Here is a 13067-nt window from a genome sequence, read left to right on the forward strand (position 1 = left end):
GCCAGTTATACAACACTGTCACTGCGCTTACCACCCTCAATCCTCTGATTTAGTTGGAGACATCAATAGCATTAGTAAGACTTAATTTGAAAAAATTTGTAGAGGATATCCAAATACCTTGGCCCAAAGCATTGCTATTGGTCCTTCTAAATGTACCTCATATGAAACTCAAAATCCATCACCTTTTGAGATATTATTAACAATATGACACTTGTCTCCTGCTTCTTTTGACCCACAACTGATAAAAGGATACTCCAATGCAGCAAAAATCTAATTGCTTCTATTAAAAATAAACATGTGTTGGTAGAGCAATTGTTCCACAATGTGCTCTCAGGAGATGAAGACCTTAAGCCTCCCACCTTGCCACCTGGAGTTTTTGTCCTGGGAGAAGTCACCTCCAGAAGGACTCTTTCCAAATTCACTGAATAGATACCTTTCAGGTACTGCTAACCAACCCTATGCCACCAAACTATAAGCAACAGAGTCTTGAATTCACACGACACACCTAAAGAAAGTGCAGAACGTCAGACCTGCACATCGTCCAGTGGCCTGAAAGCAAAGATTTCCCAGAATTGAGGTGGATGACATCTGATGGCACAGCCTTCTCAAGATACTGGAGCTGGTCTGTTGGAACTTCTTGTCCAGCCTTTGATGATGACACAGGGCTTCAGATGATCTCCCATGACTATGATCTTGATAACACATGCAGTATAGGCCAAAAGTTGCTGAGAGTTCTCCCTCCTACTTCTACTTGTTATTCACATGTAATGTCAAATGAGTTTACAATCTGTACTCTTTCCCTTCAATATGAGGCACTACATACACTCAGGTTCTTCTTGGCAGTGAGACAAAAATACTGCTAAAACTAGAAAAGCTGACTCTTGATTAGTGATGCTTTCAGGGAAAGATCTTGATCAAAATGGGGATATGCAAAAAATTAATAAACAGAACATGGACAGAGAAGCCTGGCGGCCTGCAGTCCACGCGGTCGCAAAGAGTCTGACACAACTGAACGACTAAGCACGTAAAGTAAATAGAAACCTCAATTCGAGTTGGGCTACCAGAAGGGGGCGCTCTTACACGCTGTGACACTGTATCTCCAAGGGAAGAAGAAAGATGCCTGCTTTCCTGGCAAGGACTCAGCCCATGAACAACAATGACTCTTTCATTACATTAGCCCTCCTGACCTTCTTTTCCCCCCTATAAAAGTGTTCTCCTTCCCTTGCTCTGCAGAGACTTGCACATGGTTTCCTGTGTTTGCAGATACTGAATTGCTGATCCCAAATAAACCCATCTTTGCCAGAGAAATATTTAGCGGTTTATCTGCTTCAGGTCAACAATAACTATAGTCAACTGTTATATTCACAGTAGTTATGTTCTATTGAGTTGCTGCAAACACTGAATTATGAAATTCTGATCATTGCTTCCAGAGGAAATCCTGGATTAAGTTCCTTTGTGCCTCTAGTTACAACATGCGTATCAATCAATACCTAATCTTCTTTTATGTGTTTTTTGTTTGTTTAGAGACAGCTAATTTTATACTGTCAATTCACTAAAGTAAACTTATAGCTAACATTATTGTAACTCATGCCTGAAGAAGCTTATCTAACACAGATTTTTTTCCCATAAAGCACATCACAAAGTTTTCATGCTTTGAAACACCAGAAAGGACATCATTGCTATGTTTTGAAACTATCTGAAACAGCAAAAATCCAACAAACTGTCCAATTAACCAACAAAAAGCACAAAAATGCAAAACCTGACACTAAATACACCTTTAAGTAAAAGGTATATTTTACTTAAAGTAAAAGATGCTTGAGTATAGCATGAGAACTGAAATGAGAATGCATATCAAGTGACTCGGGTTTTTCATCTCTCTGTTCATATTTACAAATGACTGAGAATTTGAGGTACAAATGAATTTTAGCAAACAGGTGAATTCTCAAATACAAAATTTGTGTATTCATGAGGATCAATGTAATAAGCAATTTCTGGAAAGATATTTAATATTATGTAAGTATTCTGAACCTCATTTAACCTCTCCACCCCAGATTTATCATCCATTTATTCTTTCCTTAATATTTACAATGATGGTTGCAAAATGGCGATTCTTTCATTCTTTCTATATTTATTAGTCAGCACCTTCTATGAAGAACAAGTTTCCCTTCTTTATCCATCTATCATCTATCATCATCATCTCTCTATCACTTATTATCAGCAAAGAGTCATGGAATCAAATTTTATTTAATGAGTTCTAATACAATGTTCTAAAAATCATTTGAGCCTATGAGAGTCCTTTTGTGTTGGCTCCTGGATCCTTGTGACATTTTAGTACCTATATCTGGTACCACAGATATTTTAAGCTTATCTTGAACCTTCCCTTACCTCCCCTGTCTTGGAATCAGCCATCTTTCCAAGGGACTCTGGTCTGTTTCAGTGGGGAATGCTTCTTCCCCACCTCCTCCCTTCGATGCCTTCTCTCAGTCTCTTTCTAGACTGGTCTTCCTCTAGGAAGGGAAGGGACTTTTTGCTGCCCTGGTTACATTTGAAGTTAACATAGTTAGTTCCTGAAATACCATAAATCCTCAATTAATGAATATTTTTATGAAAATGGGGTAGGGATTAAGTAATTCCAAATTGTATTTTACTCTGTGCATCTTCTAATGTTGGCAGATATTCTCTAAACTTCAGTATATCTGACTTCATGTAAAAAGGCATCATGTCAGAGTGGGTTTCTATTGTGATCTTTCTTCTATCTAGAATTATTTTTACTAGAAATTTTTAACATGGGTTTTTCATCAAGATCAACAAATAGGATTGTAAGATAAGATACAGAACACCAAGTTAAATTCAGATTTCAGGTAGCCAATGAAAAAATTTTCAGGGAACTATGTCCCAAGTAAGTTTTAAAATTCCATTGTTTACCTGAAACTCAAATGTACCTGGGTGTTCTATATTTTTTAAATACTAAATCTGGCAGCCCTACCAATAGATTATAAATGTTTAATAGAAAATATCCTGCCAAGTGAAGTAAGGACCTCTAATTTTTTCTGGAAATAAAGGTAAAATTGTGTTGAAAATTTTTCAAATGCTTTAATAGAAAAGAACAAGAAAACAAAGATTCTATTTTCCTGACTAGTGTACTTTTGATATTTCATGGGTATGCCTCTGAATTATAATTTAAATTTTTAAGTTTTTTTCCAAAAATACATACAAATAAGTATAAACACTATTGTAACAATCTTTCTCATGCTCAACAATGAGTTGAGTCGGTTGTGTGATATAATGCAAAGCAGACTAAGGTTTGTGGAGGACATGAGGTAATAGGCACAGGATCTCAGAGAAGCCTGGCGAGCTACAGTCCAGGGGGTTACAAAGAGTCAGACACAACTCAGCGGCTGAGCACACAGCACACCTCAAATTAGCACCAATGGCCCAAGTCAGCACTCTCACAGGGGAGAGCCCTGCTTGCCAAGCATATAAAAAGGTCTGGACAGAGCAAAAAGCTCTTCTAGGTAAATGGCAAAACCACACAAAGAGACAAAACAGGAGAAAACACAAACAACAAGTGTAATTTAATTCTTTTCCTTCAATATGTAACTCCAAACTTTAGTATTTTAATTTTTGCTGTAAAAAATGGTTGAGGTAGAAGTATAATCATTGACATGGATTAAAGGGTGGCACCATATCAGTTTATTTATTTTACTATCAAAGTGGAGAAAAATAGCCAATTAATTCAAATATGACTAAGATTTTTAGTGGTTATACTAGAATTGAGAATTTCAGTACAGTCTCATCAAGCTCTACTTTTTACAGGAATGTGCCTGAGTTGAATTTAAAAGAACTGATTTCAGCTTCAAATGTGTCAACTTCAGTGTCCAGAATGATGAATATTCTAAAGCTTTCAGTTTGCTGGGCATGGGATAAACTTTGTACAACTTATAGGAATTGTTGTGAATGGGTAGAAAAGTTTAAGGGTCATAATGTTGTTATATGATATTTAATTTCAGCTTATAACAAAGAAGTAAAAACAAAGAATAAAGAAAAATTCTAAGAATATGATTCTCTCAACATTAATGTCACTTGAAAGTTGTAACAAATAATAATTTGTTGGGACAGGGGTTCTCCATTGACTTAAGAAAAATTCATTTCTATCCTTGTAAGTTTAACTTAACTAATCTCTTATTTAACATGACTGTGTGCCTGAGGAAGTGCTGTTTTCCTGCTGGGGCACAAGGACTAGTAAGACATGGTGATGCCCTCAAGAAGCCCACTGACTACTGTCGGGAAGCCACAGTCCTCTGTTGGTAATGAGGTAGAACCTTTGTAAATACTTCTACTCAATAAAATCTGAAGTGTATGTGAATTTTAGTATTTAAAAAGATGTGCTTAGATTTCCTCTCTCAAGACATTCCCTGGACCAGGACTAGCTATACAGCAAGTAGAAAGAAAAGTAGTAGATAGAATTTACTACTTGGTTTCTTTATTAAACGATAAACAGTTGAGTTTTCATATGTAGATAAGACATGTTTGACAATTACAAAAGAGATTCATGGAAATCTGGATACTGTAAATCATTCAAATGTTTTCCAACTTGAGGGATGGTAACATAGGGCAACAGTGTAGAAGATCTGGTAATGAAGAGTCTTAAACATTTGGTGCTTTCTCTAGGATTTGATTATTTAGCCCACACTTTCCATAATCAAGTTCTTAAAGAGTAATTACTTACCAGTTGCGTAAAGTTTCAGTTAAGTACAATGAATAAACTCTAGAGATCTGCTATTTGGCATGGTACCTGTAGTCAACAGTCATGTATTGTACACTTAAACATTTATTAAGAGGGGAGATCTCACACTGTGTACTTACCAAAATAAAACTGAAATATAAAATAAAAAGAACAATAGATGAATTCATCAAATTTTTTGCTGCTTGATGGTGTTCAAAACATAAGGACCTAAAAGGACACACAAATGAATATTCTGGAAAAAATAATGTTGAAACACCAGAGTACAAGTTGCAAAGGTGTTCAGTCCACATAGTGTTTACCTCTTGGTAATATTCCCTCTTAGTAAACACTAGGAGAAGATTCTGTAGAGTAAAAACAGGTTGTCTGCAATTATCATCCATGCCGTTAGATCTTTTCCACAAATAGCCTGATGCGTCTCTTAGCTAATGTGACTTTTGTCTGCATATAAAAGCCTTTTCAGAATCCAGTAAATAACAGTGCTTGATGCATCTCTTCCTCTTCTAAATATGTTCCAAATCATAGGATCAATATCTGTACACAGCAGAGAGTTAAATTCATTTCAATTGTTAGGAAAAGTTTTTACTTCTGTTTTCAGCATAATTCTCAATCCTGTCGAAATTCAAAATCTAGGGGAGAAATAACTAAAACTGTGATACAGGTAACATTTTCAAGAAAATAGAGTTCATTCTGTTGAGTTTATAAAGAGTTTTTATAATATGCTTTAGCATTTCCAGCTAAATATAGCCAAGAAGAGAATGTCTCCCAGTAGGTAAGGAAGTGACAGGTGTGGTGCACAGATTTGGAACTGGAGTTTGGCTGCTTTCTTCCCTGATGGTAAGAGATTCTTTTCAGAGTGGAAATATACTTTAGGTGAGCCAGCCAGAATCTCAGAAATATTCCCTAAGTGCAGACACAAGCACTTGGTTTTGTTGTCAGAATGAAGGGAATAACCATTTAGTTGCTCACCGTGTAAACACAAATTTCAGTTGAAGGATTTTCTCAAACTTACTTTCAGAATGTGAACCAGTGACAGGAAACATGCCCAGAGTTGTTTTTCTTTTTTTCCTTGTTTGGCCCTCTCATTATTAGAAAGGTTTTAATTGTGGCCATGTGGTTCCTATTGAATCTGACAAGTCATGGAGCGATTAAAAATTGGAATGCTTTGACAGCAGGGTGAGCATGAGGATCAGTTGCCGTGGAACTCCCCATGACGGGGCAAGCCTGGCAAGTGACGAGGGTCTGGTCAGGAGGGAGTCTTCAGCATCAGTGCACAAGGCGGAGAGGACTGACAAGTCTCACCAAGACAGCACCTGGGGATGGCAGATGCACTGACCAGCTCCACTGCTGGCTAGCCTTTCCCTGGTGCCATTTCCACATAACAATAAAATAGAAGTCGAGTTCCTGCTGCCTTGAGTTGTAGATTTTAGGATTGGCCTGGAAGTCAAACGAGGGCCTTAAATACAGCCTCACATTTTCAAAATTTATGTTTACATATCCAGTCCAGTGTGTGTTCAGTTGTGTGTGTTCTTTGTGATCCTTTGGACTGTAGCCTGCCAAGTTCCTCTAACCATGGAATTCTCCAGGCAAGAATACTGGAGTGGGTCACCATTTCCTCCTCCAGGGAATCTTCCCAACCCAGGGATAGAACCCACATCTCCTGCGTCTCTTGCGTCTCCTGCACTGCAGGTAGATTCTTTACCGGCTGTCATCAGGGAAGTCCCTTACAGATACTTTCTGTGAAAGGTTATTACATTGTTAAAGCTATTGTAGCTGTTAGCAAAATCTAAGGGTGAGAGGGTCCATAGTGTTCTAATTCCTATTCATTTTTATTCAACATCAAGCAATCATTAAGATCAATGTTCTATCAGTTTTTTCTACTTTTAATAGAAATTGAAATTTATTTTTGCTTTCATCTAATGTATGTCATTACTAATGACATAATAATATTTTTCTGATGCTTATTGAATTTCAGGGCCTTTAGAAAGTATCTTGCTGAAAATTTCAGGTTTCAAATTAATGCTATTTATAAGGAAAAGGGGGGCTACCCCGCTCAGCTATAAAGAGTCTGCCTGCAATGCAGGAGATGCAAGTTCGACCCCTGGGTCAGGATGATCCCCTGGAGAAGGGCATGACAACCTACTACAGTATTCTTGCCTGGAAAATTCCATGGACAGAAGAGCCTGGTGGGCTACAGTCCATAGGGTCACAAAGAGTGGGACATAACTGAAGCGACTGAGCACGAACACAGAAGTCCCTTCTCCCACAAGTGTTGATACTCATGCATGTGTAAATAAATTTGTTTCTAGGTAGCATTCAATAATTTTCAGTGTGACTAGTATTCCCTAAAAGTGGTTAAATCCACAGAGAACAAAACAATAAAACCAAAGCAGAAGTTCAGAGAAGGAAAAAAATAAACTTATGAAGAAAAAAGTAAACATCATTTACCATATTAGAATCTGTATCATGTATAAAGCAAACTTTGTTGACTTGATCTTTAGTTGTATGCACTGTAAGGAACACTTAAATATACAACCTACAACTTTTTAATATATTAGGTTTGGTACAAAATGTCTTGAAGTTGTATCTCATTGAAACAGCATTATAAGAAATATTACTTAGGCTAAATTTTTGAAAATTTGCAAAAAGTAATTTTTATCATTTTATTATATTAATTTTCAAAATAGTATGATGATAGCTTGGGCTACCCTGGTGGCTCAGTCATTAAAGAATCCACCTGCAATGCAGGAGACCTGGGTTTGATCCCTGGGTCGGGAAGATCCCCTGAAGAAGGGGATGGCCACCCACTCCAAAATTCTTGGCTGGAGAATCTCATGGACAGAAGAGCCTGGCAGGCTATAGTCCAGGGGTGGCAAAGAGCTTGTTGTTGTTGTGAAGCTGCTCAGTCGTGTCCAACTCTTTGCAACCCCACGGACTGTAGCCTGCCAGGCTCCTCCGTTCATGGGATTTTTCCAGACAAGAATACTGGAGTGGGTTGCCATTTCCTTCTCCAGAGGATCTTCCCGACCCAGGGATCGAACCTGGGTCTCCTGCTTTGTAGGCAGACGCTTTTACCGTCTGAGCCACCAGGGAAGTCAAACAGCTAGATACAACTTAGTGACTGAGCACAAGATGATGCCTAACCAACCACCAATGGTAATTAGTTATCCATGTTTGTGTATGTATTTTAGGTGTCATTATGAGCTCACAGATATATTTTCAAAGTATATTTCATTCCTTTTTATTCTGAATAATGTTCCATTTTATGGATATACCACATTTGGTTTATTCACTTATGTATTATAGTTGCTTGAATTATTTCTGCTTTTCAGCTCTTATGAATAATGCTGCTATGAAATCCATGTATAAGTTATTGTGTTGATTTATAATTTCATTTATCTTGATTGTATAACTAGTTGTGAAATTCCTGAGTCATATGATAACTCTATGTTCAACATTTCGAGGAAATGCCAAACTGTTTGCTAAAGTGGCTTCCCATTTTACCTCCCCAATTAACAATGAATTAAGTTCCAATTTTCCAGTTTCTTCACATCCTTGCCAATACAGTTGAAACTTGAACAACATGGGTTTGAACTGCTCAGGTCTACTTGTAAGTGGAGTTTTTTCAATAAATCCACAGTTGTTCCTCCGTATCCATAGATTCTGGATTCAGGGACTCAATCAACTGCAGATCATGTGTTAACGTTTACAGTTCATGGTTGGTTGATTCTGCAGATGCAGAACCCAAGAATATAGAGGGCCAATTATGAGACTTGAGCATTTATGGATTTTGCTTCCATGGAAAGTTCTGGAACCAATTTCCCACAAATACTAAGGGATGATTGTAGTGGCTATTGTCTGCCATTATTATTAAAGTCATTTTCTTTGTGAGTGATATCTCTGTGATTATGTTTTGCCTTTCCCAAATGACGAATGATGTTGAGGGCCTTTTTGTGCTTATTAATTATTCATGTATCTTCTTTACAGAAATGTCTATTAAAATCTTTGGCTCACTGTTATAATTTTTTATTGAGTTGTAAGAGTAACTTTTACATCTTCTGGTGGTTGTTTACTCACTAAGTCATGTCCAGCTCTTTTATGACCCAATGGACTGTAGTCCATCAGACTCCTCTGTGCAGGGGTCCCCAGGCAAGAATACTGGAGTAAGTTGTCATTTCCTTCTCCAAGGGATCTTCCTGACTCAAGGATCAAACCCAAGTCTCCTGCATTGGTAGGTAGATTCTTTACCACTGAGCCACCTGGGAAATCCATATATTCTGGTCACAAGTCCTTTATCAGATGTATGATTGTCCTGTGTTTTCTCCTCCATGGGTTGTCTTTTCACTTACTTAATGATATCACTTGAAACACAAAAATTTTTATTTTGATGAAGTCCAGTTTATTGATTTTCCTTTTATTGCTTATGTTTGTTTGTTTGCTTGTTTTGGTGTTGAATCTCAGATATTATTACCTAATCTGAGATCATGCATAATTACTCCTGCATTTTATTCTAAAGGTTTTATAGTTTTAGTTCTTATATTTAGGTAAAAATAAGTCAATTCTCCAGGGAACACTGAACTCTGGTTTCTTTCAGTGGATAATGATATTTAGAGACCAAAACCTGGGTGCTAGGGGTGCACATTGGCACAACACTTTCATGGTTTGCTCTTCAGTGGACCAAGTCAGGAAATGAATAAATAATATATGTGAATTTGAATTAATACTGATCTTTTAAATTTAAGATTACATAAATCTACTTAACTTCTAGGATATTACGATTTTATCTTTGTTCTTTACATCAGAAATGAATGGTTCCAATAATTTTTTTTATTCTTTTTTTTTAATTAATTTTATTTTATTTTTAAACTTTACATAATTGTATTAGTTTTGCCAAATATCAAAATGAATCCACACAGGTATACATGTGTTCCCATCCTGAACCTCCTCCCTCCCTCCCATACCATCCTCTGGGTCGTCCCAGTGCACCAGCCCCAAGCATCCAGTATCGTGCATTGAACCTGGATTGGCATCTCGTTTCATACATGATATTTTACATGTTTCAATGCCATTCTCCCAAATCTTCCCACCCTCTCCCTCTCCCACAGAGTCCATAAGACTGTTCTATACGTCAGTGTCTCTTTTGCTGTCTCGTATACAGGGTTATCGTTACCATCTTTCTAAATTCCATATATATGCGTTAGTATACTGTATTGGTGTTTTTCCTTCTGGCTTACTTCACTCTGTATAATAGGCTCCAGTTTCATCCACCTCATTAGAACTGATTCAAATGTATTCTTTTTAATGGCTGAGTAATACTCCATTGTGTATATGTACCACTGCTTTCTTATCCATTCATCTGCTGATGGACATCTAGGTTGCTTCCATGTCCTGGCTATTATAAACATTGTTGCGATGAACATTGGGGTACACGTGTCTCTTTCCCTTCTGGTTTCCTCAGTGTGTATGCCCAGCAGTGGGATTGCTGGATCATAAGGCAGTTCTATTTCCAGTTTTTTAAGGAATCTCCACACTGTTCTCCATAGTGGCTGTACTAGTTTGCATTCCCACCAGCAGTGTAAGAGGGTTCCCTTTTCTCCACACCCTCTCCAGCATTTATTATTTGTAGACTTTTGGATTGCAGCCATTCTGACTGGTGTGAAATGGTACCTTATAGTGGTTTTGATTTGCATTTCTCTGATAATGAGTGATGTTGAGCATCTTTTCATGTGTTGTTAGCCATCTGTATGTCTTCTTTGGACTATACCTATACAGTATTAGCATGTTTTAGTGCTTTGCTGGGTTTCCCTGATGGTTCAGTGATAAGGAATCTGCTTGCAATGCAGGAGTCGAAGGAAGTATGGGTTAGATCCCTGAGTCGGGAAGATCCCCTGGAGGAGGGCATGGCCACCTACTCCAATCTTCTTGCCTGGAGAATTCCATGGAGGGAGGAGCTTGGTGGGCTACACTCCATAGGGTCACAGAGTCAGACACAACTGAAGCAACTGAGCACATACACACATACTTGTAATGATCTCAAATTTAAAGATGGATATTACCATTAAAATTAAGAATATTGAATAAAGTTTAAGATTTTTTAAAAATTCTTTGAATATGATACACCAAGGATATCCACTTAAAGTACTGTATTTCAACGTCACCTGAAATGATTCTCTTCTCTAAGTGGTCATTCCTCTAATTTTGTTTCAATTGTTTTTCAATTTGGGGGGAGTTTTCACATTTTATTGGTGTTTCAATGGTGCTGACCAATTGCAGAGCTCCATAACAAGGTGCACCACAGAAATCTCGCTTCTGCCCCTGTGCCCTTCATTCTGTTTCTTTGTGCCCCTTAAGAGAAACCATTGTTATTAATTTTGGAGTTTTTCCTATCATATATTTTTGAAAATATGAGCAGGTAATACACACAAATATTCATATTTCCACAACCTTCTTAGATAAAAGCTACCATACTTGCTTTTTTCATTTAACAATAGCATTTGGATAAAAAATTAAATTCTGTATCTTCCTTCATTTTGTAAGTTTCTTCCAGTGTGTGGATGTACCAATAGCCTCCTATTAACTGATATCTGGGTTAATTCCATTCTTTGCTATTAAAAATACTACCATTATGAATAGCCTTGTGCCATTATCACTTTGCATTTTTGCCAGAATATCTTTGGAACATACTGTTAAACATGGGATTGCTGAACACAGCAGACACAATCTGTGATCCTTCACTGTTTCTCTTCTTCCTATTTCTGTGCACTTTCTCCCAGCATCTGTGAGTCTTTGCTTCTTATGGCCTGCAGATACAACTGGAGAGACAGGCAATAAACCTAGGCATAAGGTGTCAACTTTCCTCATAGCTCAGTTGGTAAAGAATTCGTCTGATATGTAGGAGACCCCGGTTTGATTCCTTGCTTGGGAAGATCCCCTGGAGGAGGGATAGGCTACCCACTCCAGTATTCTGGCCTGGAGAGCTGCGTGGACTAAGGCCATGGGGTCGCAAAGAGTCAGACACGACTGAGAGACTTTTTGATTTCATTTTCATACGGAGTCAACTGTGTAGCATGCTGCTGCTAAGTCATGTCAGTCATGTCTGACTCTGTGCGACCCCAAAGACGGCAGCCCACCAGGCTCCCCTGTCCCTGGGATTCTCCAGGCAAGAATACTGGAGTGGGTTGCCATTTCCTTCTCCAATGCTTGAAAGTGAAAAGTGAAAGTGAAGTTGCTCAGTCGTGTCTGACTCTTTGCGACCCCATGGACTGCAGCCTACCAGGCTCCTCCATCCACGGGATTTTCCAGGCAAGAGTACTGGAGTGGGGTGCCGTTGCCTTCTCCTGTGTAGCATGCTAGATATTGATAAGTGCTAAGAACAAGACAGAGTAAGGCAAGGGGTGTTTGGATTGCAGGGTTGAAGTCTGAGATTTTAAAAATGGTTGTCATGGCAGGCCTCATTGAGATAAAGACATCTGAGCAGACTTGAAGGAAGTACAAGTGCAAGTTATCCATGTGGCTGCCTGGGTAAGGAAGCTTGCAGGCAGAGGGAGTGCATTGCCGTGCAATGTAATTGGTGAGCTTAAGTAATAGCTAGAAAGCCAAGTGACTGTTACAGATTAAGGAAAGGAGGAGAAGAAGAGGTCATAGACCTAAGAGAAGGCAGGTTATTTAAGGACCTTGTAAACCACTGTAAGTACTTAGCTATCGGTGGTGAGTTCAAAAGAGAGATACTAAAAGGTTTTGAATAGAGGGACAGTAACATCTGAGTTAAGTTTAAAAACTCACTCTGAAACGTGTTAACAGAATGGAGGGGAGGAGAGGGGCAAAGATGGAAGCAAGGAGAACTGTGAAAAGGCTGTATTATATCCAAGACAGAGACAGGGGTAGCTGGTACCAAGGAGGAAGCTATGGAGGAGGTGAAACACTTTGATTTTGGATAGTTTAAAACAGAGGCAACAATATTTTCTACTCAAGTAGGTGTGGAACATGAAGGAAATGGCAACTCACTCCAGTACTCTTGCATGGAGAAATCCATGGACAAAGGAGCCTGGGGCCTGGAGGGCTACAGTCTATGAGTTGCAAAGAATCAAACATGACTGAGTGAATAACACCCACATACAGGTGGGGAACAAGATAGAGTGAGAGGAATTAAATATGATCCCAAAGGTTTTTGTTTGGTCAACTAGAAGAATAGAGTTGCCGCAAATGAGATAGGAAAGGCTACCCATTGGTAGAACAGTTTTGAGGGACAAGGATATCAGTTTTGGGCAAAGTGCAAAACTGACTTTCATGTTAAAATAATGAATAGCCTTTGAAATTAAAGTTC

The 13067-nt window shown here is 38.3% G+C and overlaps 1 non-coding gene across 1 annotated transcript; it reads right to left on the reverse strand.

Moving 5' to 3' along the window:
* Nucleotides 1-7764: 7764 nt before the first annotated feature.
* Nucleotides 7765-7837, reverse strand: TRNAC-ACA (transfer RNA cysteine (anticodon ACA)). The gene has a single exon. It is a non-coding gene; the product is annotated as a tRNA-Cys (tRNA).
* Nucleotides 7838-13067: the final 5230 nt, after the last annotated feature.

Source organism: Bos taurus, chromosome 1 (assembly GCF_002263795.3).
Source record: "Bos taurus isolate L1 Dominette 01449 registration number 42190680 breed Hereford chromosome 1, ARS-UCD2.0, whole genome shotgun sequence".
Taxonomy (NCBI): Eukaryota; Metazoa; Chordata; class Mammalia; order Artiodactyla; family Bovidae; genus Bos; species Bos taurus.